At 41.3% G+C, this 26780-nt stretch overlaps 2 pseudogenes across 2 annotated transcripts; one reads left to right on the top strand and one right to left on the bottom strand.

The window, feature by feature from the left end:
- Positions 1-1087: 1087 nt before the first annotated feature.
- On the top strand, positions 1088-14284 carry LOC147127719 (uncharacterized; annotated as a pseudogene). The gene is made up of 2 exons (XR_015084178.1): positions 1088-1582; positions 13006-14284. The product of XR_015084178.1 is annotated as an uncharacterized LOC147127719 (transcript).
- A 6460-nt stretch (positions 14285-20744) lies between these two features.
- Positions 20745-25600, bottom strand: LOC147127718 (E3 ubiquitin-protein ligase TRIM35-like; annotated as a pseudogene). Its single transcript, XR_015084168.1, has 2 exons — positions 25327-25600; positions 20745-22487 (listed from the first exon to the last, which is right to left on the bottom strand). The product of XR_015084168.1 is annotated as an E3 ubiquitin-protein ligase TRIM35-like (transcript).
- Between the last annotated feature and the right edge of the window lie 1180 nt (positions 25601-26780).

Here is a 26780-nt window from a genome sequence, read left to right as displayed (position 1 = left end):
GCATTCTGCTAATGGCGTCCAGTAGTTGACGCTGTCGCTCGTTGGCCTCTTTTGCTCCAAAAAGTTCCTCCTCGTACTCTGCTGTCCTTCTTGCGCATATTTTCACACGACAATCACCACAACACTTGCAGCTCAAACTTGATCTCTGCTGAGCGATGTTGATCACAAACGCGTCTCTTTGTTAGCGCCAACGTGCACCGAAACCGCTTTAAGAGAACACAACGATTTAGCGTAATATGTTTTACTCTAGAAAAGTAGTGATGGACGTCCTGTTTTGGGGCATGAGTACAGGAAAATACAATCAGGCGTGTTTTTCGTGGAGGGGCGCGTTCCTTCGTGTGTGTGTGTTTGTGTGTGTAGCCAATATTAAGCGGCGTTAATGCGCGTTTTACAAATTGGTGTGAAAATGTAATTGTTTTTATTTTCATCGCTTTTATTTTCATCACTTTTATTTTCAAATCTTTACTACCACCACGTCAAGTCAATAATGGAAACGCTTTTATTTGCGTAGCATTACCACCACCACTTCCGGTCTGACAGTACCCCCGGTCCCTCGGGGCTCTGGCGGGAAGAGGCGTTACGTTCCGTGGTCTACGGGAGTGTTTTTCAAACTTTTTTGAGTCAAGGCACATTTATTTCATTGAAAAAATCCCGCGGCAGACCAGCATCTGAAATTGTGGTGAAAAAAAGCTTATTTTAACAAGATAAGTGTTATATTGTTTATATAAGCATTTCTTTAACATTGAAGAATGACGTTATATTATAACGTCTTGAATAGGGATTAAATAAATGCAAAGAAGAAAGTATTTTATAATGTTTCATATTGATACTTAGTGTGAAACATGGGCCTGTTTGGAAAAACATGCGTCACTAATTCGCTTGTCTCTAAACAAAGACAATTGGCTCCCTGCTGCTGCCACCTGCTGGTGTGGAAGAGTACTACAACGTAGTAAAAACATTACGCTGCCAGGCGCTAGACCCCACAGGCACACAAATTAGATACTTTCCCACGGCACATCTGACAATATCTCGCGGCACACAGTTTGAAAAACACTGGTCTACGGTCTGCAATCAGACCCCTCCGGTACGCACAGCCCCCCGCCCTCCATTACCCCCCTCCTCCCGCACGCACGCGCAGTCGCGCACACATTGACTAACGAACGAACGCGCCTGTCCACGACCCACACGCTTGATTGTATTTTCCAGATTTGTTTTCTCAGATGTACTCATACCACAACACAGGACGTTCATCACTACTTTTCTAGAGTAAAACGTCTTACGCTAAATCTTTGTGTCTGATTAAAGTCGTCTCTGTGAACGTTGGCGCTTCTTGGCCTAGCTTAGCTAAGTGTAGCTTAGCTCGCTAGCTGCTAACAAAGAGACGCGTTTGTGATCAACATCGCTCAGCAGAGATCAAGTTTGAGCTGCAAGTGTTGTGGTGATTGTCGTGTGAAAATTTGCGCAAGAAGGACAGACAAGTACGAGGAGGAACTTTTTGGAGCAAAAGAGGCCAACGAGCGGCAACGTCAACTACTGGACGCCATTAGCAGAATGTGGCCAAGAATCGTTCCCCACAGAGCAGGTTTGGTCACTTCTTTCACTTTTTAAGGAAATGCTTTCCAATTTGAACAGTATACAGTAACAGTATACGTTCTGTCTGTCTGTTTGTTTGTTATATACTATATACAGGTGAACAAAATGATATACAGTTGAACAAAATTGTTACTATATACAGCAGGGGTCACCAACCTTCCTGAAACTGAGAGCTTCTTCTTGGGTACCGATTATGGGAAGGGCTACCAGTTAGATACACACTTCAGAATTTTCACATTTCACAATTTTTACATAAACACACTGAGCATGTTAATTATTTCTCATAATAATTAGGAAACAAAAATATCAATATGCAACATTACTTCTGTAAATACCTGCCACTGTTTATATTTTCACATAATCACTTCTACAACATTCCTGGATAATCACAATGTCCCATCACTGGTGAGCAACCTTAGGAACAAGCCCATGGGCTACTCACCTGGTCCTTGGGGGCTACCTGAAGCCCGGGGGCACCACGTTGGTGACCCCTGATATACAGGTTAGTCTTGTTACTATATACAGGTGAACAACATTGTTACTATATACAGGTGAACAACATTGTTACCATATACAGGTGAACAAAGTTGTTACTATATACAGTTGAACAAAGTTGTTACTATATACAGGTGAACAAAATTGTTACTATATACAGGTGAACAAATTTGTTACTATATACAGGTGAACAAAATTGTTGGTACCCCTTTGTTAATGAATGAAATTAACTATTAAATATCAGACATTGCTTTTGAAATATGGTTCAGCAGAATTATTTTAAAAACAAACTCTTGAAACAAGGATTGACAAAACGGATTGGACCCTTAAAGGGAAGTCAACCCAAACATATTTATCAATCAATCAATCACATTTTATTTATATAGCACTTTTCATACATAAAAATGCAACTCAAAGTGCTTTAAAACATTCAAAGCAAAACATAGAATTATCTTCAATCAAAAGAAAAGATAAATTATTTAAAAGTTGTTGAAAGCCAAACTAAAAAGGTGTGTCTTATTCCAGAATATGTTCTATCCAGGCCCACGAGTTGGAACAAGGCATTCTGATTAATTGTGTTTGTGGAATATGAGTTAAAGGGACGGTGGGGCCGGGATGGCCACGTTTTCATCCATCCATCCATTATCCATTCCGCTTATCCTCACAAGGGTCGCGGGGCGTGCTGCAGCGTATCCCAGCTGTCTTCGGGAAGTAGGCGGGGGACACCCTGAATTGGTTGCCAGCCAATCGCAGGGCACACAGAGACAAACATCTGCACTCACAATCACACCTAGGGGCAATTTAGAGTGTCCAATCAACTTACCATGCATGTTTTTTGGAATGTGGGAGGAAACCGGAGTACCCGGAGGAAACCCACGCAGGCACGGGGAGAACATGCAAACTCCACACAGGGAGGCCGGAGCCGGGATCGAACCCACAACCTCTGAACTGTGAGGCGGACGTGCTAACCAGTCGACCACCGTGCCGCCCCCGAAAATTATTGAATTACTAAAATGTATTTTGCGCATCTATCTTTTGCCAGTTTCATATCAAACAAGTCCACCTTTCCCAAAAAATATTTTCACAACAAAATGTCAATTACTCAACATGTTTGTGTTATATGTGAAACTCCAGCACTTCTTTTATTGATAAAATGATTTTAGCAACTATGTCAACACCATTTCCTCAATAAGGCTTCAATATTATTGAAAAAGATTTAACATTCAATCAAAATTAAACACTTTCTCTGTTCTTATTCAGTTTGTTTTGGACAGTGTCCAATCCTTAAATCTTAAAGAGGAAATAATACATCCTCCAGCTAATCCTATCATTTGATATCTCAATCGAATTTTAAATGGTAATAATAATAATGACTCTCGCACACAGATTCCACTCCAGCTGGGAGGCAATAATTCATATTTCAAATTTCACAGTCAAATTTCAGGTTTATCAACGCCTGTCTTGTGGTTTGTCCATTTGCAGTCTAATTATTCATTTACTTGATGGATGAATTTGGTTAGTCAAAAAATGTTTTATTTATTTATTTATTTTCAATAGCTAATATTGCAAATCAGTACCTGGAAATGCAATGGGATTGATGCAATGGGTTGATCACGCCCATGGACCCATTGCCCCCCCAAGTACTGAAGAGGGCTTGTCGGTCCCCAAATCAGGTTTTCTATCCCGGGGGCCCGTCCTTTAAACATCCTCTCAAATCTCATACACATTCAAATTTCCACCTTTCTCTCACACCTTTATTCACTGGTTAGTATCTCATTCACTCCGCAAAAGGTGCTTTCCAATTTTACTCAGAGACATCCCCCCCGGCGCGTCTGCCATTTGTACACTTAAATTTGTGCTAGCAGTTACTCAATCCAGCCAGCGTGTGCCAAATTTTATCACTGTCAGCGGTGGATTTTACCCATCCAATCGCTGTGATGTAGCTCTTGTTCCTCCTGGTCGTGGTCGAGAATCCTGAACCTGTAATGTCAAACAACTTGTAGATAACGGTGTTTGCAGTCTGGTATTTTATGAAACAATGTCTTGTCTAGGGTAGGGCATCGTTTGAATTTGGACGATTCCGGTTCCGATTCAGGTTCTTTGATTCGATTCCGGTTCCTAACAATTCTCAATTCCGATTCTTAACAAATCAAAAAAAGGAGTTATTTTTGGACAAATCACATGAACCTCTCTGTTCTTCAATTTCATGAACTTTTTACTATTTGTGAAATTTACCATGGATTATTCAAAGGGCTGTTTTTAACCAATATATTTATTTTGATTTGTTTTTTGTATTATTATTTAGTATTATTTTTCTTTTTTTTTTAAGAGCTTTATTTTTGAGAAGTTCAAGACAATACAATAATGCGGCTGTTACTGAAAACATGCTACTGAACACTAATTGATTGGCTAATCTTGACTTTAGAAAGAAAATATATATGACAAACACAACGCTGCATTTTATGGGCAAGCAAGGAAAGTCTATCTAATCTAAGCAGTCTATGTAAACATATGATGTATATGTATTTACGTACAGTGTTTATGTATATGCTGCAGCTGCGTATGCTATAAGCCAAATATTAGCTGGATATGTGCATTTGTGTTTTGAACTTGTTCGCTCAATGTTGCCATTAGACGTACTTAGCCGATTCTGACTTTTGGGTCATAAGCTGCATCACGTCAGTTTCATGGCTAGGCGTCGGCCAAATGAGCCACCCGGGCCGGCCCGGTCACGGATCACCGACCCCGCGAAGGACGACTGCTGCCACCGCGGCGGCTGCTGGGGAGATCCGTGGGCAGGGCCCGGCGCACGCCCCGAGTCGCAGGCGCCGCGGCCCGCGCTTGCCGTCCGGTACGAAGCGGGCGCAGGGGCTGACCGAGAGGACCACGGCAGCTCGAGTGGGAGCGAGCTTTGCTATTTGCTATTGCGACGCAGCTTCGGCTGCAGGAGCCCATGGTTTATCCGTGTGTCCGCAGTTGCGCGCACACACACTTTTTTTTTTTTAATCGGTCGTACTTCGTTCGTAGCTCTTCCGCGTGGCTAACTAGAAATCGAAACTTCCGACATTCTAAAATCTGAACGGTTCCGGGAGAACCGGAGTGATGGATCCGGTTCCACTCGATGCCCGATTCTCGGTGCCCAACCCTAGTCTTGTCCCTTCAGAATTGTCACGGCAAAGGTCGTCTTAACTTCACAGAACATCTATCGTCCAGCCTGGTTATAAGATTTACACATCGCATAAAATTTATGTGGTTTTAAAATCATGCAAAAGTCTTATATATCAAAAAGCTGCATTTTGTTTAATATGGGATCTTTTATTTTGTCTTCTTGTGGTCTTTGTGGACAAGTGTTGAGAAGTAGCATGGGTGCTAAATTACCTTACGCATTGCACATGCTTTGTCTAATGTTTTAGTGATCTCCATATGAATTAAGTTAATGATTGATGAAATAGACTGTGAAGAAACTTTGACTTTTGACTCCGACATGGCAGCAGCATATAGAGCGAGCTCTCCGACATTGAGACTAAAAAAACCCAATGGTCACGTCGATTTGAGAAATTGACACTAAATATAAGAGTGTGATATTAAGGGCAATGAGAACAAATAAGGGAAGAAGTCGAATGTCAAATAAAAACGCTGATTTCACCTTCGAGGAGAACAACGAGCCAGCTAAGCTAACAGGCCAGCCAGCTCAGCCAACAAGCGAAGCAGCCAGACTCGGAGGAGAGGGCATTAAGCTAACCAGAGAATTGAATGAATCTACGGGTGCGGAAAAGGAAGCCGAGCCGAAAACGCAACCAATCCAAGAAATAGAAGAAACACAACGACCTTTGGAGAATATGGCAAACATGGACATAATTCTGCAAGGGATTCGAGACTTTCGCCAGGAGAACTCTTGAGAGTTTGCAAGAAATTAAGGAGGGCATTAAGAAGACAAACAACAGAATGGATGATGTTGAGAGCCGTGTTGTGGAAGCGGAAGAGCACACCCAGAGTCTGGAGGAAGCTACGATGGAGCTCGTGGAGCTGCAAAGGCAGATGGAAATGAGAATGACGGATACACGGAGTGAAAGAAGGAGCAGAGGGAAGCGCTCAATCGATGATCGCTTTTGTCGAAAAACTCCTCAGAGAGAAACTGGACCTGCCTCCCTTGTTTGAGATGAAGATCGAAAGAGCACACCGAGCGCTTGTGTTGCAGCCCCCCAAAGATTCACCGCAGAGGTCCATCGTGATGAAGCTACAAAGTTACCGGAGTAAAGAAGAACTTATTAAGATAGCGTGGCAGAAAAGGGGTTTCATCTACGAGGGAAGAAAAGTATTACTCGACCACGATTATGCCCCGGAGGTTCTGAAAAGACGCAAAGAATACACAGAGGCGAAGAGGGCACCACGTGGGAAACACATCCGCTTCCAGACACATTTTCCGGCAAAGCTCCGGGTCTTCCACGAGGGAGAAACGTGTTTACAATACGGCGGCGGAGGCGACGAAAGACCTGGTGGCCTGAGGCTTCGAGGTGGAGACACCGGAGACTTGTACGGAGCGGATTAAACGACTGATCTGGACGAAAACAAGTGCTGCGACGCAGATTCCGATTGGACATAAACAGAAACTGCAAGCTTTCCGGAAAAATCGGGACGCTTCATGAAAAGGTGAACATTTGATATTGTCAAGCGATTAAGGAGAGATAAACCTTTCGGAACAACCGAGGTGAGAAACGTGCTTTCAGTTTTCTTCAGGTTGCAGCGTTTTATGCGAGTGTTCTTTTTCAAATGTATATCCTCACAAGCAAAGGGGGTCGGAGTAGCACTTAAATTGCTGATTTATGGACAAGGCCGTTCTAAACAGCGAGGGCCCTCTGCACCCAGGGAGCTGCGGACATCCCTCAGAGCGGACTGAAAATTAAAGCTCACACAAGGTCAACATTCAGAGCTCACATAAGGAAGTTCGTTTTGTGAACGTTTTGTTTGAAACAGTATATAGTTCAGTGTTGTTTTTGTCGCGAAAGGTGGTTAAATATGAAAGGGAGAATGAGTCAAATGTCACTTCGTCCGAAGGACAATGGCGTCCAAAAATAGCATTAGAGTAGTCTCATATAACGTGAATGGTGTACTCAACCCAATCAAAAGGAGTTTGATATTGAGTGAAATAAAAAAAGAAGAAGCTGGCGTGATATATTTGCAGGAGACCCATCTGACAGAGAAGGACCATGCTAAACTTAAAAGAAATGGGTACAACCAAATATGATCCTCTTCTTACAAATCAGGGCATCGGAGAGGGGTGGCTATTCTAATTTCATTTGAATAAGTATCGGTGACACGTGACAGAGAGGGGCGATATATCTTGGTTAAGGGGAAACATGAGGGGGAGATGGTGTCTCTTCTTAATATATATGCTCCGCCAGGCTCAGAGTGGAATTTTTACAGACAGATGTTTGATTTGATGACATCACAGGCAGAGGGTACTCTGATTGCTGGGGTTGATCTGAACCAAAGACCACACCCACAGTTACATTCCTTTGGAAAAGCAATACAAAAAAATATGACTAGCAAACAAATAAAAGATCTATTATGTGTACTGGGAATGGGGGATGTATGGAGATATTTACATCCCTCCAGTAAGGACTACACTTAGTATTCATCACCTCACAATAGATACTCAAGGATTGATTAATTCCTGATGTATGCTAAGGAAATTTATCGAGTTGAAAAATGTGATATTGGGGTAATGGATCTTTCAGACCACAGTCCGCTTTATTTAACATTTCGCCTGGCAAGTGAGAAAAAAAACAACAATCTGAAGATTGAACCCACATCTATTAAAAGGACAAATAAAGGAAGAAATTGTGAAAGAACTCGAGATGTATATAAAAGAAAACGACAATGGTGAGGTTTACCCGGCGGTGCTTTGGGATGCATGTAAGACTGTTATGAGAGGGAAGATAATAGCAAAATCAGCATATTTTATAAAGTTAAGGCAGTTCAAACTAGATACTCTGAAATCGGATTTAAAGCAACTAGAAAGTGAGCATAAGGAGAATTTGGAAGAGAGCACAAATCAAGAAATAAAAAAAAGAGAGTGGAGATAAATTACATTTATACGCAGGAGATCAAAAAAAGTTATTTTTTATAAAGCAAAGAAAGCTATTATGAAGTAGGGGGTAAGTCAACAAAATGGTTGGCATATAAATTGAAAAAACAGGAGGTGAAAAACTCCCATCTACAAAATAAACCCACAAACAAAGTCAATGTAAAAAAGGAAAAAAAGAATAGAGTAAGGAATAAAAATGATGGTCATTTACCTTTAATTGCTGTCCTCATCGCTTTTTGCCCTCTTTGGTTCATGTTCTCTCACAGAAGTGGTTTTTGCCTGGCGTTTTGTAAACAACTAATTTAATAACGTGGCGACTGTCGATACATTACGGTCATATTCTTTGGCGAGATCAACCAAACACATCCCCTTTTCATACATTTCTATTATCTCTTGCTTTGTTTGGATGGACAAAAAAACTATTTTCTACTTTTTTTTTTCTTTTCCTCGTTTTTAATTCACGTAAAACTATCGGAAGACCTCATGGCCCGAGTGGCGAATGACGAGGACGCTGCATCTATGTTAAAGGCATAGCCTGAGGCAGCTACATGGCGTGTGACGTGTGCTGGTGGCGGGAGAAAACCCGGAAGGAAAGTGCTGGTGTAGAAGAGAGAAAGGAGGAGATTAAAAATAAATAGAACCCCGATTGCTAAACTACTTGACGCCTCGTTGTCTTTGTACACCACGCTGACTGCAGTCAGTTCGCCCCTTACCACGGTTTGGGGCTGATACGACTGACTCAAGCCTGATCACGGAAGGTAACATCTATCTGTCTGTTTACCTGTCAATCCACACACAGAGACATACGGAAGAGGTCTCTCTTAGCCAATGGGATGCCAGGAAGATACTAGGCTGGCCAATGGCAGAGCAGCTATGAGTATGTTGCGTTCAGGAAACTCCGGAGGTACGACAAGCAGTCCATAGTGCGAGTGTCACCCCATACTTTTACCTTTCGTATTCTGAAATTTCTTTCGTAACTAGAGGCAATATCTTCCTGTTGAGGCATTTCGTAACTTGAAAATTTCGTATGAAGAGACCTTCGTCATTAGAGGTACCACTGTATTCAAGTTAGACAAGTTACATACACTTTAAAAGTTATATACACTTTTTGTGATGAAAAAAATACATACAATAACAGTTACAATTACTGCTAACTCTATTAAAACTCTTTTTATAGTGAAAAAAATACAGTAACTTTTAAAAGTCTTTATGAAATTGTATACACTTTTTAGGCATTGAAATCTTTGAATGTTCAACAGCATATTGTAACGAATTGGGTTATCTGTGCTGTGGTCGGATTTGTGTGTTGCTGAGTTGTGATCTTTCCGAGGTTCATGAATGCATGTACGGCAAGCGAGTGGAGCAGCGAAGAAAGTAGAGTGCGAGCAGTTGTACTTGGATTAATAAAAACATGATAATTAAACTACATCTGTTCCTGGAAGAAGCTACAATATGATAAATCTCACTATTTAAGTTTGACGTTTTTGCTCCCTCGTCTAAGAAACATTCACAGTCGGACGATGCCGTGCATATTAAACGTGCCATCAGCAACATAGCCGCCAATCTCATGTAGCAATGTCGGCACACAACTTTGGGACTCCTCCACATACCTTTCCCCATCTGCAATTTTAACAGGAAAGCCAGAATGTTCGCAAACAGGAGACCGCAGTGTACGGGGGGGACCTTCGAGCTCTGGCTCTTTTCTGGCTCTCTCTTTTGTGCCGCCACACTCCTCTCCCGCGAGCAACAGTCAGCGTCCGTGCATAACCTCGCGCTAATAAGTGGACCGAACCGAACATGCCATACCGAAACGTATTAATACACCCACGTGTACCGTTACACCCCTACTCGACAGACAGCGACGCTGACCATTAAAGTGCCTCCTGTGCATGCGTGAGATGTAATACCCTTCCATACCATCGGCGGCGGTAGTCACCGTTTCTCATGGTTCCAAAAATCCAACCGGAAAGCTATTGGCCGGGAGGCGGATAATAAAAACGTAAACGATGCATTCAGCTATATTCTTTGCTCACGATGAACTCCCACGCGAAGTTAACCCTCACGTTCTTGACATGGTATCGTGAAATAGTTAAATTGTCAAACCTCGCGCTTGTACTTATAAGAAGATTAAGGCAGCAAAGGCGTGCTCACTGTTTATCTGCATTTGTCACTTCCCGTTGGTGCTCCGAGCGCTGATTTGCTTGCTAACAGCCAATCAGAGTGACCGAATGTCACAACTTTCGATTTTGATTCAACCTGCTGAAACGCTCACCAGACGCTGATGGGTTACGACGCTACAACAGTGGTCACTACACCAATCAGACGGCGCAATCAATGTCATGACGCTTCACGACCTCCGACGTCGGATTGGTGTATCTAGGCCTTTAGGCGTTGCCATTAATGCTTTGTGGAAAATAGGTCATGTTGTGTTAACTTGGAGTGCTGAGATTTCCGATTCTTAAACCCAACATTCGGTGCGTAGTCACAGCGACTGTGAGGCAGCACGTCCTATTGCTCGATAATAATGATAATAATGATAATACATTTTATTTGTATAGCGCTTTTCATATCACTCAAAGATGCTTCCCAGCAAAAATAAGTGAGCAAAATAAAACCTGCTGTTAAAACAAAAACAGTTAAAACGAACAGAAGAAGAAAAAAATAGCAAAGATTAAGTGATGTTAAAAAGCAAGGCGGAATAGGTGAGTCTTGAGGAGTGTTTGCTGACTAATGCCTCCATAATCCGTAGAAGATGCTACTATATGTTAGTGTACCACAACAGGACATGCACGGTAGCCCGTGTTTGCTAACTAAAGATAGCTTTCCGAAACGACCGTCCCAATGTGAAAAATGAAATCGATCATCGATTGCTAACGTTAGCGCTAACTCTGGGGCCATGACACCATTACCTACAATGCTTCTGTTTACATCACGGATGACCCGGATTACCACTTCTGCGCATGTGCGATGCGGAGAAGCATGTCGGCCGGCCGTGGGATACAATGCTTTTTCGAGAGAAAAACACAATAGCAAATACTTAGATATAAAAAAATAAACAACGCGCCTACTGTTAAAATTAACTGTTGATGATTTTGATTGTTGAAGTTGTCGTGTTAATAATCTAATCTTGGCAGTTCTAATGTCAAGTAATTTACCCAATGTGCGTATGCAGTCTGTTTACAGCAGAGATGTGAGCAAGCAGCTATGGTAAACATGGTGTTACGAATAGATTATTTCAATTTTTATATTGATGCATACTTTAAGCATTTATATCGATGTAAAATTGATTTTCGATAAATCGTTACATCCCTACAGTTCACAGTTGCTCAGAGCTCAGGCAATGACCAAATACAGCTCACCTGTTTTCTGAAGCTGAGCCATGATTGGTCGTTATCTGAGCCCTAAGCGACTGTCATGTCATTTTCAGTCGACAGAATTGACAAAATGCCCCCGCCCTGAGATGGCTAAAAATGGGTGGATTTCTCATATTGCACAAACACAATATTAATCTGAATGCCTTGTTTCAACTAGTGGGCCTGAATAGAACATATTCTTGAAAAAAATATATGCTTGGGTTGACTTCTACTTTAACTGAATATTTTGTTGCACAACCTTTTGAGGCGATCACTGCGATCAAATGATTTCCAACTTTCAATGAGACTTCTGCACCTCTCAGCAGGTATTTTGGCCCCTGCTTTGGGGATTGCTTTCCATGAACAGTGGGGTACCAACAATTTTGTCCATGGGTGTAAATCATTACACAGTGACAAGTATTGTAGCATGTAAACGTCATTCAGTTACAACTGTAATTAAATGTTTCCATGACATTCCAATTCTGAAAAGCATTTACAAATCCAATCACAATGAAGTTGGGATGTTGTTAAACATACATTGAAAACACAATACAATAATTTGCAAATAATGTTCAACCTATATTTAATTGAATACACTACAGAGACAAGATATTTAATATTCAAATTGATCAACCTTCAATCCCTCAATCCCACTGCGTCAAAAATCGCCCCTGCTTATTTCAGCAAGTCAAAGCCAAACCACATTCTGCACGTGTTACGACAGCATGGCTTCGTTGTAAAAGTGTGTGGGTACTAAACTGGCCTGCCTGCAGTCCAGACCTGTCTCCCATTGAAATTGTGTGGCGCATTATGTTTTTGTTTTCATTATTAATTTATTTGATTTCTTTGTTGTATGACTTATTTTTGCCCTTGTACAGCACTTTGTATACAGCGGTGGTTGTCTTAAAGTGCTCTATAAATACAGGTGAGTTGAGTAAAATACAACCTGGTTCATAAACATCTGGAAGGCAGTAAGAACCATGTCAGACTGCTTTTCGTTGATTTCTCATCAGCTTTTAACGCGATACAGCCTCATGTTCTAGCTGATAGGCTTTTGTATTCCTTTGGTCTGTATTCCTTTGCAGTGCATCGAATTTAGTGAGGTTTTTACATCGCCACAGCAATGAATGCATTTGCAACAACAATTTATTAAAGTGGCTTAAATGATACAGTGCAAAGACACAAAATATGAAATCATTAAAACCTATCGCATTATATCATGAAATCATTAAAATCTATTGCATTATATCATGAATATACGAAGCCAGTACCGCTTTTGCTAGGGTCACCACTAAATAAGGTGCAATGTCAGAACCTTTTCACAAATAACCAAAGATGCCCCCCCCACCCACCCCAGAAAATGAATTGGTCTGTCAGTTTGCTAATGCCAAACAGTATGTTGTAATCAAAACTCATCTGGCTGTCCTAATCACCTTAATTCTACAGATAAACCATAATACTTCTTGTGTCTCGCAGACATCAGTGAAGATATTCGTCCGGAACGGCAGAAGCCAGAGCACCCTCACATTAAAGAGGAAGAGGAGGATGAGGAAGTCCTCCATTTTGAAGAGGAAGAAGAGCAGATGTCTCTTTGTATCAAAAAAGAGGAGGAGCCAGAGCATCCTGACATGAAACAGGAGAGAGAAGACCCCCACTACATTAAAGAGGAAGAGGAGGAGGAAATGTGCAAGCTGCCATCGACCAGTGTCCCTTTGAAGAGTGAAGATGAAGGTCAAAATAAATGTGAGATGAGCAGAGGGTCGGAGCCTCCAAGCAGCAGCTCATGTCAACACACAACAGAAGGTGATGGTGACCACTGTGGAGGATTGCAAGCAGACGGCCTATTAGCTCCACTATCAGAGAGTGACGACATGTCATCACATGCTGATGATGATGATGACGACTATGACGATAATGAGTTTATTGGTGATGACAACAAAAGCTGGAAATGTTCTCACTGTGGGAGCACATTTGCTTGTAAGAAGCGTTTGAGACAACACATGGTAATACACACTGAAGAGAAACCTTTCGCCTGCACAGATTGTGGCCAAACATTCTCCCGGAAGGGAACCTTAAAGACACACACAAGAACACACACTGGTGAGAAACCTTTTTCCTGCTCGGTTTGTGACAAAAGATTCTCTCAGAAGGGAACCTTAAAGACACACACAAGAACACACACTGGTGAGAAACCTTTTTCCTGCTTGGTTTGTGGCCGCAAATTCTCCTTGAAGGCAAGCTTAAAAATACACACTAGAAGTCACACTGGTGAGAAACCTTTTTGCTGCTCAGTTTGTGACCAAAGATTCTCTCAGAAGCGAATCTTAAAAACACACATAAGAAGCCACACTGGTGAGAAACCTTTTTCCTGCTCAGTTTGTGGCCAAAGATTCGCTCAGAGGGCAAGTTTAAAAACACACACGAGAAGCCACACTGGTGAGAAACCTTTTTTCTGCTCAGATTGTGGCCAAAGATTCTCTCAAAAGGAACACTTAAAAAGGCACATAAGAACTCACACTGGTGAGAAACCTTTTTCCTGCTTAGTTTGTGGCCAAAAATTCTCTCAAAAGGGAACTTTAAAAATACACACGAGAAGCCACACTGGTGAGAAACCTTTTTCCTGCTCAGTTTGTGGCCAAAGATTCTCTCAAAAGGGAAAGTTAAAAATACACACAAGAGGTCACACTGGTGAGAAACTTTCCTGCTTAGTTTGTGGCCAAAGATTCTCTCATAAGTTTCAGGTCAAGAGGCACAAGTGTGCTAGTGAGAAATGCACTTCCGTATTTTCCGGACTATACGTCGCTCCGGATTGCAAGTCGCACCAGCCATAAAATGCGTAATAAAGAAGAAAAAAACATATGTAAGTCGCACTGGAGTATAAGTTTTTGGAGGAAATTGTGCTCTTAGTATGCATCATTTCCACCGAGCTACAATGGTAACATTTAGCTAACATTCACACATGTAGCATACAAGTAAGTAACGGTAAGATAACTTTAAACTCACCAAAACGGTTTTAGATCGATTTAATAAGTCTTTTATTTATTCCTGACCATGTAGAATGTTTCCAAGTCTCCAAAAGTATTTATGTAGTCTGTCGTAATCATCATTGTTCTCTTACCCGCTCTCAGCTCAGTAGTGTGGCTGATGCAAGACCCCGGCCAGTGTCTTAAACCAACAGTACACTATTTTGTATAGATGTATTGATAGACGGTCAAAATGTCTTTATCATACCATTTAAATTATTTATTTATCAAAATGTTAGATTTTAACTGTTTAAATTATTCGTGCATTTTAATAGCTTTTAGGATTTATCTTTATGTTTCTTTATGTGGGTTATAATAACATGTGAAATGGTATACACCATAGCAGGGGTCACAAACCTTTTCTGAAACTGTGAGCTACTTCTTGGGTACCAATTATGGGAAGGGCTACCAGTTGGATACACACTTCAGAATTTACAGTATGTGATAGTGAATACACTGAGAATGTTAATTATTTCTCACAATAATTAGGAAACATAAATATCAATATGGAACATTACTTCTGTACATACCTGCCACTGTTTTCATTTTCAAATAATGACTTCTACAACATTCCTGGATAATCACAATGTCTCATCACTGGTGAGCAACTTTAGGAAAAGGCCCATGGGCCCCTGGTCCTTGGGGGCTACCTGATGCCCGCGGGCACCACATTGGTGACCCCTGCAGTGCAGGTTATTCTGCCCGTTGTAAAGTTAATATGCAATGCAGGTTTATATGCAGCCTTAGAACGCCCTCCTGTGGTTGTTTGGTGTATTGTTTGCTGACATTGAAAAGGAATGGGATACAATATAATGTTTGTAATTTCACACAAAAGTCGCTCCAGAGTATAAATCGCACCCTCGGCCAAACTGAAACAAAAACTGCGACTTATAGTCCGTAAAGTACGGTAATCAAAAAGAATTTAAATGTTTAATATCTTAAATATACACCATGATATGTGTTTGCCAAATGCTGCATTTTGTTGAAGATGGGATCTTTTATTTTGTCTTCTTGTAGTCTTTGTCGACAAGTGTTGAGAATTAGCACAGGTGCTAAAATACCTTGAGTAATGCACGTGCTTTGTCCAATGTTTTAGTGATCTCAATAAGAACTAAGTTAATGGTTGATCAAATAGACTGAAGAAACTGACTTTTGATGGGGAAAGTGGGGGATTGTAAATATGATTCTGAATGAATTGTGTATATATATATATATATATATATATATATATATATATATATATATAGCGAATATGCCTTCAGTTGGACCACATCTTCAGGGCTGAAGACAAGAGTCAGCCCGGAGATGCCATCAAGTCTGCAACAACCACTTCAAAACAATGGAATCACCATTTTGACTTAACAAGGACATGCTAGGACTCAGGAAGACACAAAATCTTGATAAGAAGCCACTCTTCACCACCTGGACTCCTCTCCAGGCCACAGATGTGGATTCGAACGGCCTTAAAACAGACTTCATGGAGCAACACCCCCCCCCACTCATTTCCTCCCTGTTAATTTCGATATTTGTTTTCTTTTCTTTTTTTTCTTCATTTATTTAGGCTTGCTATATCGTAAATGCTTAATTTTTCCTTCATTTATTCAGGCTTGCTATATCGTAGTGTTTTCTTGTCTGTTCCACTAGAATAGTTAATAAACATTGTCCATATACAGAAGTCAAGCGTGCATTGTGTGTGTTTGGGTCAACCTCTATTTTATACCAAGAGCTCACAACTTATTTTAATGTAGCACCTTCACATTTTATGACTGATTTAATGAGGGTTTTCGTCAAATTCTCCTCTAAATAAAAATAAAACTTTGACGTGGTGCTAGAACGTGTGCTGAATTGCTTGTTAGCCTTCGCCTTATTTTTTGTCTAGATACGTGTTGATTGTAATACAACATTTCTGTTCTTAACTGCTGGATCTCCACCCTTACGCGGTTCTAGTCAGGCTTAAGTAAAACGTCTACTGTACACCTAAGCACTTATTTCGCTATTCTCGACTCTGCATTTCACTTTAGCGATTAGCACACTTAGCGACCCCTCGTTCGCCTCCGCGGTGAAAACGTTATTTGTTAGTGGGTCGTTTATTTGTCTCAACGGAGGAGATGATGTGCAGCATATGCAGCTCGTTGCCAATTTGCACGGACTTTATATAAATAAATGTATAAATATATAAGTATAAATAAAGACCGTGCAGCTTCAGGGCAAGCTAGCTTGGCGCTTAGCATTCAAGCAGCCACGAACGAAATGACTTACGCGAGTACAGGCGACGGCGTGTAGTAGGACAATGCTTTTTTGTTTGTAACCAGATCGGCGCTGGACCTGCTTACAGGAGCATACCACTAATGGTGGTGGCACTGGCGGCGAATTAACGTTACATGCTGTATCTACGGTCGCGACCCATTTTGTTTTTTTTTGTAGGGGGGATATTTAAAAAGATATATTTTTATTAAATTCTCTTGAAAACTTCTTGGGTGGCGTGGGAAACACTGCAAACTGCTTTTATTGGCGATCAAAACATCCGATCAACCGCAGCTCATGCTTCTCATGCTTCTCATGCCTTTGTTTTTAGCAGTCCCCCTATTCTCTGCATTACCGTCTATAGACCTCCCCATCATTCCACTTCTTTTATTACAGAATTTTCAGAATTCTTATCCATTTTATATTCCAGTTATAACAGGATATTAATAACTGGCGATTTTAATATACACATGGACAACATCTCGGACCCACTATCCAGAGATTTTTCAAACCTTTTAAACTGCTTGGATTTTAAACAGCACGTCTTGCAGCCAACTCACAACAGAGGACACACCCTGGATTTGGTTATAACCTATGGCTGGTCTGCTGGTGTGTCCTCTGTTGTTGACTTGGCAGTGTCAGACCACTACTGTGTCTATTTTAACATCGCCAGTTTTAACCATCTAGCAGTCCCGGTCAGAACAGTGAAGAAACGCTACCTATGAAATTTTATGCGAACAACTGAAATCCTACAATAAAACAGTAAAACTGGCAAGATCTTCCTATTTCTCAAACCTCATTACAGTCAATAAAAACAACCCCAGGGTTCTCTTCTCCACCTTTGAACTTTTAACTAGTTCTGATTTTAATAAGTCCCCACAGAGACCAACAGATGCTCTCTGTGAGGACTTTGCAGACCACTTCAGAAGTAAAATCGATGACATAAGATCCAGTCTTTTAGCCCGTCAAAACACAAGTTTTAATAAACCCGGACAATCATATTTACATGAGGAAACACTGGAAAGTTTTGCCCTGGTTGATGCAAGGACACTTGTTCGAGTTTTCTCCCAGGTAAACCCAACAACCTGCCTTTTGGATCCAATTCCCACATGTCTTTTTAAGACATTTTATGGATTTTTTGAAGAACAAATTTTAAATATAGTCAATTGCTCTCTTCAGACAGGCGTCTTCCCCGCTGCCTTTAAAACGGCGGTGGTGAAGCCCCTTCTGAAGAAGAGCGGTTCTGACCCGAGCGTTTTTAATAATTACAGACCCGTATCCAACTTACCGTTTTTAAGTAAGATTTTAGAAAAACTGGTTTTCATCCAGTTGAATCATTTTTTAAATACAAATAATATTTTGGAGAAATATCAATCTGGTTTTAGGATGAACCACAGTACGGAGACTGCTCTTTTAAGGATTTTAAATGATATTAGGTGCACTGCAGACGTGAGAAAACTCACAGTCTTGGTGCTACTGGATCTAAGCGCTGCTTTTGATACAGTAGATCACCAAATTTTATTAAATAGACTTAAAAATCTAGTGGGCATCTCTGGTACTGTTTTTGACTGGTTTTATTCCTATCTCACAGACCGATATTTCTTTGTAAGTATGGATACTTGTTCCTCTAAAACTCATGAAATTAAATGTGGGGTTCCTCAAGGTTCGATTTTAGGCCCCCTACTTTTTAATCTTTATATGCTTCCCCTCGGGGATGTCATCAGGGGACACGGCATCAGCTTTCACAGCTATGCTGATGACACGCAGCTGTATTTTGCCGTGTCTCCTGATGACACAGGACGCATTGATACCCTTTTAAATTGCATTTTAGATATCAAGTCATGGATGGCAGATAATTTCCTACAGCTCAATCAGGACAAGACTGAGGTTTTAGTTATTGGTCCCGAAGGTCAGAGAGAGAAGCTTTTACCAAAACTACACATTTTTAATCCCTCACACTGTGTGAAGAACCTTGGCGTCATTTTTGACTCTGAGCTCAGTTTTATTCCTCATATTAAAAATGTAACCAAGATTGGTTTTTATCACCTTAAGAATATCGCCAGAGTCCGCCCGTTTCTCTCTCAGGTTAACACGGAAGTGCTGATGCATGCCTTTATTTCCTGTCGTTTAGATTACTGTAATGCCCTGCTCTCTGGCCTCCCGAAAAAGAGCATTTCACCACTGCAACTACTGCAGAATTCAGCCGCTCGGGTGCTGACGAGAACCAGAGGGCGGGAGCACATTACGCCAGTTTTGAAATTGCTGCATTGGCTCCCTGTGTGTTTCAGGATCGATTTTAAAGTACTTTTATTAGATTATAAATGTGTTAATGGTCTTGGGCCATCTTATTTATCTGATTTGCTTTTATCATACCAGCCCTCGCGGATCCTGAGGTCCTCTGGCGCCGGCCTTTTATTTATTCCAAGGGTGAGGACCAAAATGCATGGCGAGGCTGCATTCAGCCGTTTTGGTCCTCACCTTTGGAATAGCCTGCCAGAGGACGTCAGGTCTGCAGAGACTGTTGATATTTTTAAGAGGATGCTCAAGACACACCTTTTTAGTTTGGCTTTCAACAACTTTTAAATAATTTATCTTTTCTTTTGATTGAAGATAATTCTATGTTTTGCTTTGAATGTTTTAAAGCACTTTGAGTTGCATTTTTATGTATGAAAAGTGCTATATAAATATAATGTGATTGATTGATTGTGTTGCGTCCAATTGTAGCTCCCGCGGGCGAATGATGCTTTTGGACGGATGGACAACGTTTCGTATTAAATAAATCTATATATATATATATATATATATATATATATATATATATATATATATATATATATATATATAGTGGAGATTTTGTAATGCGCTGTCCATGTGTAAAGGAAGGTGCCTTAAATTGCAGTTCAAGGTCTTTTTCATTATGAAAAAAATAAAACCTTGTCTTCATTTATTTTATAAAAACACCTTTTCTCATTAAATATAATTTTGAGAAAACATTCAGCTCAAAATGTCTGGCAGGATACCTTATTTTATACACTGTATAAGAATAAAATAAGAACATTCTTATTCTATATGTAAAATAAGTGTGTCAAATAAGGTATTCTGCCTTATATTGCGTTCCTAAATCCTAAATGGCCATATTAGACGTTAGGATTTTTTTTAAATGGGCAAACGTGTTTTATAAAATAAATGAACTCAAAGTTTTATTATCTTTTATTTTTTTTTGCTGATCAGAAACACAATCCCATCCGTGACTCAAAATCTGTGACCGGTCTGAACCGTGACATATGTGACCCGTTGAACCACTAGTGAGTATAAAGTCAATCTCCTGGTACTCGTGCGAGAAATCCATGAAAAAAATTATGTGCACCCCTGTATATATGTATGCAAACACCCGCACACACATACGCAAACAAAAATATAAACACAACACTTTTGTTTTGGCTCCCATTTTTATGAGATGAACCTAAAGGTCAAAAGTTGTTTCCACAATCACAATAGAGGAAGTCTTCAATTCACGAACGAGTTCCGTTCCTACACTGGCGATTTAACCTGAATTTCGGCGCATGACAGAGCAGAAGTAAACAAGCTCAGAGACGCAGCACAAAAGCACTTTTGGAGCGAGGAGGAAACCGCTGCTTCATTCCTGTGGTGAGTGATATGAATATCAAGTGTTTTGACAGTTGAAATTAACAGGCGGAAATGACGTCCATTTGGGTCACGACACCATGCGTTGCCGTCACAGTGGGTTATTCAAATGCCGGAACAACTCTGTCCGCTCATTCATGTAAACAGGTTATTCAAAATGTTTCAGAAATCGGAATTTTGACCTTAACCCGAATATTGACTGTATGGAAACGTACTGTAGTCACTATGGTGGTGGGGACAGAAGAGGAAGAGGCATGGGCGTCGTGAAGTCGAAATGTCGGAGGTCAATAAATATTGAAATAAAATACAGCAAAAATCCTTCGAGAAACATGTCATTGTTTATTTGTAACATTTTGGAAAACTACAAAAACATTTCGCTCAGATTGACATCTATAAAAATCTTGATTCAAAATTGATTTTCATTTTGCGTTCATTGAACAGATCAATCCATGTTAAATATCTCTTTGGGAAAAAAAATATTTCATGCAAAACAGCAGATCAGATTACAAACGTGGGAGCAAAACACCTCCAACAGAATCACTGGCTTTGAGTCGTAGCACGAGGTGGAAGTGGAATTATTCGCAAAGGAATTTCATCCCGTGTGCATAAGTAAGGAAACAAATATTTGCCGTCAGACGCACTCGGCCAAAACAAGACCGTTTTTTTGCACAATTGAGTGTTTGTTAGAGATTCAGAAAATGAAACTGATTGTTCATTCATGTCCACTTCAACTCGGATCCTCTGTGGCTCCTCTGGCTCATTTCCGGAGGGACCAAACCCGATGTAACCAGTCTGAAAGCCAATGCCCCATTCCTCCATGTTATCTGAAAAACTAGGGTCCCCCGACATCAACCCCACCCTCCAGAATAAGTTGTCTCCCACCTCAACATCCCACGCGTGTTTTCCCGAGGCCAAAGCAGAACCGAGAACAAGGTCACAATTGGGACTCCCTGGAAACGTTGGATGTTGCCGTCCTTTAAAACTCACGCTGGTCAGATCTTCAGACAGGCTGACTCCCGGACCAGCCGAGTTTGGGTCCAGGATGACGGGACTGTAGGAGACCATCTCCTTCATTCGTTCCCACACGTCCAACTTGAGGTTGCCCACGTGTTCGGCTTCGTCCAGCAGAGCTTCTGGAGTGGGCAGCTCGGGCTTGTCGGTCTCCTCTTGGATTCTGACCATCATGGTCTTGAAGTTCTTCATCAAGGAAACGGGGTCAGACGTCAGCAGCTCTTCGGTGCTTCTGATGACATCTGAAAGAGCGGCCACGTCTCTGCCAAGAGCCTCGACCTTTTCCTTCATCATCCGAGTCTTCCTCCGTTCTTCATTCCTCACAGCAGACTACCTGGCCTCTTTCTCAACCTGCAGGAAGCGATGAAGCTCCTCAAAATTCTTCTTAATCTTCCTTTCCACCTGCTCTCTCTGGACCTTGATGTACAGCACTTGTTCATTGCAGCGGTCTCTCATCTTACTATAATCTGTCAGTCTGAAGCCGAACTCAAACAGGGCACCCTCCAGTTCGCCTTTGTGACGTCTGACAGCTTCATTGATGGAGCAGAACTTGTGCCTAGTGTGGAGTTTTGAGTATGTGCAGACGAGGCACACATACTCCTCGTGGTCTAGACAGAAGAATTTAAGTTTCTCCTTATGCAAGCTGCAACTCTCCTCCAACTCCACTTTGTGAAAAGGCTTCACACACATTCCTCAGTGCCAAGTTTGAAGGTGGATCCATCGAGCTACACCTTTTTCTACAGACTGGATACGATCGATCTCCTTTCAGCTCCCACCACCGCTCCACGCACGCACGACAGAAGCTGTGACTGCATAGCAGTATGACAGGATCTTTGAAGATGTCCAAACAGGACGCACATTTGAGATTGTCAACAACGCTTCTAGCCATGGTCCTTGCGAAGACACCGACTCGGTGCTTCCGACGGTCACGCTCAAGAGAGCTGCAGCGTGTCTGCCTCAGTCACGAGCGAAGTCCCCAAGTGCACTTCCCGCTTTAGTTTTCAGACTCGATCCCAGCAAAATGCACGTCGTTACCTGGGAATCACACAAAGGCACTTTATTACCACTTGGACACACAAAAGAACATTTCAATTCAACATCTCACACAGGTAAAACCAAGTGAATAAACAAAAACATTTTATTTTGACAACTCGCCACCTAGCATTATTTTGCTGTGAATCACGCGAGAATTTGGTCAAGAGTGCGGTAATTGATGCCATATTTGCCACATTTGACTGTAGGCTGCAGTGATGGAGTCGGATTTGCTTTGCATTGGTGAGGAATTTTCCACATGTAAATAAGCAGAAGACGCGATGGCTGCAGCAGCTATTCTAGAATGAGAAGTTCCGGGGGGTGATACAAAGACCAGGGGGCGTAGAGGGCTATGTGGGTGGGGTCAAGGAGTGGGGGAGCTGTGCATCCATCTTATTTCTAAAATAACCTAAATTCATTTTTCTCATGGTCATTATTTTCAATAGTTAAAAAAAGAAAAAAAATCAATTATATCAACATCGACCAATATGAAACACTGATATACTTTGCAGTCATATCGCCCAGCCCAAGTGAATAAAAATTTTGTACCACTTTTCTTGAGATGCAGTCTCATCCTCCTCAGTTTATGTTTATGTTTTAATCAAGTAGTGTATATTTGCACAAGATATGTTATTTAAAATAGATTCCCTCGTGCCGATTGCGAAGTGGAGTCTGTGCCCTAAACATTTGGAAGCCTTGTCCGGGCAATAGATTCTGTTATCTTTTTGTGTCTCTCCGATTTTGATGGGTGGGGGTTGATGCGTACAGTGATTCAACGACTGAGATCTGAGTTGCGCACGACGCCAAATCTAACTCGGTGTTTTCTTGCTTTGGTGTATCATAACATCATCGTAAACCAAACGATGGTTGAATAGATTCGTTGTGTTGCCGATGGATGCAGGGACAAGTTGCACTTTTTACGTCTTTGCTCGCCATCTTCCACGGCAAACCCAAAATGTAACCAAATAAGTGATTTCGACTTGCCTTGCTTGTTTACAAGTCGTTCCTGTGGTGGGTCTTGTGCCATTTTTAGGTCTGTTACTCTGTTAAAACGTTGAGTAGGAGCGTGTGCAGTGTGACTTGCGGGGTGCGGCATGGCTAGCTGGCTAGCTGCCTAATTTGGAGAGGGCGGCGCGGCGGAGTAACTCGTGCTTGAAGCGCATGCTTCAAAACAACTCAAAATTAGTATTAATAATCGTTTTTTACGATTATGCCAATTTTGTAATCGTGGAGTGTAATAATCGAAATCGTAATTGAATTTGGATTAATTGCACAGCCCTAGCAACTCGTAAACCTTGTACCTCCAGAATAGTCACTTTTCAGGAGACCCCAAAAGTTTGTTCAACCAGTTAGCATTGCATCGTGAAAGCATGCATGCCATTTTGAACACTTTAGATTGGTCTATAACCTGTAAAAGTAACACCCCGGTTTGTGGACTGACCAATGATAAAGGTTTTTGAAAAAATATGAAATTCACCAAAATATGACTTGTGAAGTTTTGATGCGACGCCAGTGATATGCTAAAAGAACTCTCCCTACTCTCTCTGTAGCATCTACCAAAAGGTAGATAACTAAACAATGCGTTTTCTAAAAAGATGTAAACTGACACATTGCTCCAAATGACATTATTCTCGAAAGATAGACCACATGATCTGACAAGCTCACCTGAACTTGGCTCCTCTTTGCTGAAAAACAATTTTATTTCCATGAGGCTACCAGTCTCTCCGTACACACGCACACAAACGCGTCAGTTAGCTGGGCAACACCAGCTAACTGTCCACCATTTGTTCAGATATGGATTTTTTTAACCCATACTACTGGTCAGTCCACATACGTGGGGGTTACTTTTACACATTATCGACCAATCTAGTCTTGAAAATGTCTTGCTCTCTTTCACGATGTAATGCTAATGTTCGAACAAACTTATATTTTCGGGGGTCTCCTGAAAAATGACTATTTTGGAGGTACAGTACAAGGTTTTGGCCTGACGCCAGCGATATGCTTGATTCGCTCATTCCAATCAAAAAGGACAGGCAGGTCTACTGTTTGACCGGCCTGTAACGTTTGCTAAATTGATTTTTTTTAACTAACTCGTACCTAACATCATGGCTGAACAGTAAATGCAATAAAGATGCAGTCTGGTATTGACAATAATAAGTGGTAGATGATAAATTGGTACATATCCTTTTTAAAATAAGCTATACGTACTTACACGATAATTTGAGAAAGATTCAGACAGCTCTGAGCACAGTGCTCACTCAGGAAATAAGCTCGGCTCGCACCCTGAGGTCGGGAGTGGGTTGGGTCACACCATTTTAAGCAAAAGCGGAGGTGTACCGTATTTTTGTTGTTAAAATATTATGTTTTAATCAAGTAGTGTATATTTTTTCACACAATTTTCTAGCCTGTTAAAAAGGACACATCGTGGGAAAAAACACTGCCCCGAGACAAATGGAAAACTTCGTGAAATGAGACGGCGTTAAGCAAGGTAAGAACCGCGCAGGACTCATACAAAAGCACCGATTCCTGGTAGCCTCCACATCACGCTAAAATAACCGATTTACAGCCAACATACAGTAATTAAGGCATAAAACAGCCGAGTCACCAACAATTCTTCGTTCGGGCGTTTGGGCAATCGGCGCCGTTCACAACAAACAGACGTTGGCAGGAGAGTTGCCGGCCGGTCAAGGCAAAACTAACCACTGAATAAAGAAAAAAACACATCAAAGTTTCCCCAACGTGCTACCTAAAGCCGCTGTGGAAGAAAACGAAAGCAAAATGCACTCCTAAAAGCTAACTTGCTCAGATACGAAAAAGAGGAGAAAGGGAAATGGCAGCGTACCCTTCCTGCTTTGTGCTCGATCATGTGCAGCGAGCGACGAAAAAACACAAAAGATCTCAACAAAACGGCTCAAGTAAAAACCCCGCCAAACTCGCTTTGGCCAGCTCATCCACGGATTGTGGGCACGCCTGAACTATCGCGATAAATGAGTATCTCGCGAGAGGAATGTCGGCCTTTGGAGGCAAGGGTCCTTTTTTTTTTTTTTTTAATTTTTTTATTGTATATTCGGATCCCGGTCGAAGCGTGAACAAACGTCACTTACATCCTTAATTGTTCAAAAGTTGATTATTGAGCAGTCTAAATTCAGTTGAATAAGAAATCGAAGGCATGGAATGAGCATAGTAGTTTTGTTTTAGATCTAATGTTTTGTATTGCTATAACATCTTGTCATTTTAAGCACATTTGTCAATCTATGAATCTTCAAGGAAATAGGCTTATTAATTTTTAAAGGTGTGCATAAACATTTTCTAAACGTTGTTTTCAGTGTTGTCAGATTAATAGTTTTTATTCTTGGCTTTATTGCCTTTACGTTGGACTTTATTGTATATTACATAAACAAATCATTGAAAAAAGAAAAAAGCAATTCACGTTAAAAGAAAATCTTTTATTCTCACTCGTCATCCATTTTTACGACTCTTCAGGCAGGGACGGAGCCAGAACGTGGCTAATGGGTTGGCCTGGAAAAATCAGGGTGGGCCTAAATATTCTTCTCAATGAGCACAATCCCCTTCTCCCGACAAATCAAATATTCAAATAAAACGACAAACTGAATAATATGAAGTTCAGATCTTCCTGGGTTAACCACAATTATACCATTCTTAATATAAAAAAACCCACAACAAATTCAAAAACAATTTGATTTAATAATAATTTAATAAGGGGCGGCACGGTGGACGACTGGTTAGCACGTCCGCCTCACAGTTCAGAGGTCGTGGGTTCGATCCTGGCTCCGGCCTCCCTGTGTGGAGTTTGCATGTTCTCCCCGTGCCTGCGTGGGTTTCCTCCGGGTACTCCGGTTTCCTCCCACATTCCAAAACCATGCATGGTAAATTGATTGGACTGTCTAAATTGCCCCTAGGTGTGATTGTGAGTGCGGATGTTTGTCTCTGTGTGCCCTGTGATTGGCTGGCAACCAATTCAGGGTGTCCCCCGCCTACTGCCCAAAGACAGCTGGGATAGGCTCCAGCACGCCCGCGACCCTTGTGAGGATAAGCGGTAGGGATAATGAATGAATGAATGAACTACATTAAAAGTGAGAAATTAAAGAAAAACATTTCAGGCTTTCCTGTTATAAAAACACCATCACAATGAATAAGAATGAATATGAGAAAAAACATAAAAAAGAAGATTAAAAAAAAGGACCATTACATTTTTACAGAATACACTGTACATTACAGTGCATACACACACTAATTCACGCGCGCACACACACACACACACGGCCCCATGCCCCC

Source organism: Filicampus tigris, chromosome 21 (assembly GCF_054856515.1).
Source record: "Filicampus tigris isolate MCC_2025a chromosome 21, RoL_Ftig_1.0, whole genome shotgun sequence".
Classification (NCBI taxonomy): domain Eukaryota; kingdom Metazoa; phylum Chordata; class Actinopteri; order Syngnathiformes; family Syngnathidae; genus Filicampus; species Filicampus tigris.
This window is presented reverse-complemented; position numbering and strand designations above follow the sequence as displayed.